Genomic DNA, 2,836 nt, shown 5'->3' with positions numbered 1-2,836 from the left:
TCTTATGCTACCTATGGCATCAAGACTGCCAGAACCGAGACCCTCGTTAAGCTATTAGCAGACAAGTTAAAGGAAATGAGGGGCCCGTTTGACAAATTTATGAAGGGAGCCAACAGTCACCGAAACCAAGGTACATAGGGGAACGTTAATTTTTTTTTTTAATGTGTTATGCTTACCAGTGGGATAATATTACTTCGATTAATAAATCGCTTAAAGAAAATTACTTATAAAGCAGCAGAAAAAACAACCATGCCGCCGGTGGGATCCGAACCCACGACCTCCGAATATGGCGTCCGGTGCTCTTACCAACTGAGCTACGGCGACGGCTGTCCAATCTGCTGCTCTCGTGGGTATTTATGTTTACTGGTTGTAAGCGAGCCTTGAGAGTGTTCACCAGCGCCACCCTCGACCATAGCGGCGGACGTAGCACGTCCTTTAATACCGCGAGCGTAACGTAGAACGTCATCTAACGGCGAGGGGCGGAAACTGTGTGAGAGCCCTCTTATGCTACCTATGGCATCAAGACTGCCAGAACCGAGACCCTCGTTAAGCTATTAGCAGACAAGTTAAAGGAAATGAGGGGCCCGTTTGACAAATTTATGAAGGGAGCCAACAGTCACCGAAACCAAGGTACATAGGGGAACGTTAATTTTTTTTTTTTAATGTGTTATGCTTACCAGTGGGATAATATTACTTCGATTAATAAATCGCTTAAAGAAAATTACTTATAAAGCAGCAGAAAAAACAACCATGCCGCCGGTGGGATCCGAACCCACGACCTCCGAATATCGCGTCCGGTGCTCTTACCAACTGAGCTACGGCGACGGCTGCCCAATCTGCTGCTCTCGTGGGTATTTATGTTTACTAGTTGTAAGCGAGCCTTGAGAGTGTTCATATATATATATATATATATATATATATATATATATATATATATATATATATATATATATATATATATATATATATATATATATATATGTATATAAGTGCAGTATTACGACAAACGCGACTGTTCGTTTTATAGGTTTATTGTGCCAACAGTTTCGGGAATGGTATTCCCTTCGTCAGGGCAGGCTTACAATGAAACAGTCTTGTCAATATAAGGACACAAAGCGGGCGAGGATGTATAAACTCCGCCCTCAAAGCAAACTTGAGAGTGAGGGCAAGGGGCCGTATAATGGACCGCGCAGCAGCTCTCACAGGGGCAGTGGCTAAATTAAACACAGAAAAAACGCAGAGCAAAACGGGGAGGTGGAAATAGTAAAGGAGTAGAAAAGTCAACGAATTTGAACAGCGATAGAAAACGGAAAGGAGCGTTAAACACGGCTCTCGGCGCGCCGGGAGGCCGCACTCCCCCCCCCCCCCCCCCCCCCCCACCCCCCTTCTCTACGACACCCCCGCAAGACGCCGCCGAGTCCGCGCCGCCGGCCCGTATCAGGTATCCTGAGACGCTTGCCGGGGACGCGCACGAGAGACACTTGTTGCGCGCCGCAGCGGCAACCTGCAGTGGTGTCGTATGCGTATCTTTGCTTCTTTTCTTCGGTAGGCCCTTCCGTCGGGCTTTTTCTACCAGACATCCTGGCGCCCTTCTTCCCATAAATAAACTAGGCCGTTTCAACCCGTGTCCGGCAGTGCGCTTCCCGTGAAAAAGTGGCAGCCGTGGAGGAAAAAGACAACAAATATTGAGCGAAGCCCGAGTGCGTAATGAGAAGGCAGAGAGGAATTTGGGAGAGAAAACGAAAAGGAAAAAGAGGAGAAAAATTAGTAGCACAAGAGAACTTTGAAAGAAGAAAATATTAACACACACAAAAAATAAAAAATAATAAAAAATATATATGATGTAGGGGTGTGTTTATTCGGTGAACCCAGATGATTCCAGCCGCTCAGGGGAGACTCGCAGCGAAGCGTCAGGCGTGGCGAAAGAGCAAGGCAGCGAACAACTTCTTCGTCCTTGAGAGCGGCAGCACGCGACGCATGTCAGTGGTTATATCGATGAAGATTACCACACTACAGTTTCCCCCCGGGCAGAGAAGGAGCCATCCTGGCGACTCATGGTGCCGAAAGGACAGACGGATCGTAGTAGGGCTTGATTCGGTCCACATGAACTATTTCGCGTCCACGGCGACGCAAGTCCGCAGATGGCGTAACGGGCTCAACTACGTAGTTCACAGGAGATGTTTTTTGAAGCACTCGGTATGGACCGTGATACCGAGCAAGAAGCTTCTTTGACAGGCCGGCGGTTGTGGCAGGAACCCAGAGCCACACCAGGGAGTTGGGCGCATATGAAGGCGCCTCACCAGTGTCACGATGGTGTTTTTGTTGCCATTGATTTTCCTTTGTGAGCGAACGAGCGAGCTGACGGCATTCTTCTGCATACTGGGCGGCGTCCGAGAGTGGCGTCGATTCAGAAACATCAGGGCGGTAGGGAAAAAGCGCGTCCATTGTGCAGGTTGGCTCGCGCCCGTAAAGAAGAAAAAAGGGAGAGAATCCAGTGGTGGTCTGTATCGCAGTGTTGTACGCGTAGGTTACGAAGGGAAGAACGTGGTCCCAGTTGGAATGAGCGTCGTTGACGTACATGGCCAGCATGTCACTCAGAGTACGGTTGAAGCGTTCTGTCAGGCCATTCGTCTGAGGGTGGTAAGAAGTAGCGGTGCGATGAATGATGCGACATTCTTTCAGTAGGGCCTCGAGAGCGTCGCACAAGAAAACGCGTCCGCGGTCACTGAGCAGTTCCTTCGGAGTCCCGTGGCGAAGAATCAAGTTGTTGAGAATGAACAAAGCAACGTCTCTTGCAGAGGCAGAGGGTAACGGTGATGTTTCAGTGTAGCGAGTC

The 2,836-nt window shown here is 48.9% G+C and overlaps 1 non-coding gene across 1 annotated transcript; it reads right to left on the bottom strand.

The window, feature by feature from the left end:
- Positions 1-250: 250 nt before the first annotated feature.
- On the bottom strand, positions 251-324 carry TRNAW-CCA (transfer RNA tryptophan (anticodon CCA)). Its single transcript has one exon. It is a non-coding gene; the product is annotated as a tRNA-Trp (tRNA).
- Between the last annotated feature and the right edge of the window lie 2,512 nt (positions 325-2,836).

Source organism: Amblyomma americanum, chromosome 6 (assembly GCF_052857255.1).
Source record: "Amblyomma americanum isolate KBUSLIRL-KWMA chromosome 6, ASM5285725v1, whole genome shotgun sequence".
NCBI classification, from domain to species: Eukaryota; Metazoa; Arthropoda; class Arachnida; order Ixodida; family Ixodidae; genus Amblyomma; species Amblyomma americanum.
This window is presented reverse-complemented; position numbering and strand designations above follow the sequence as displayed.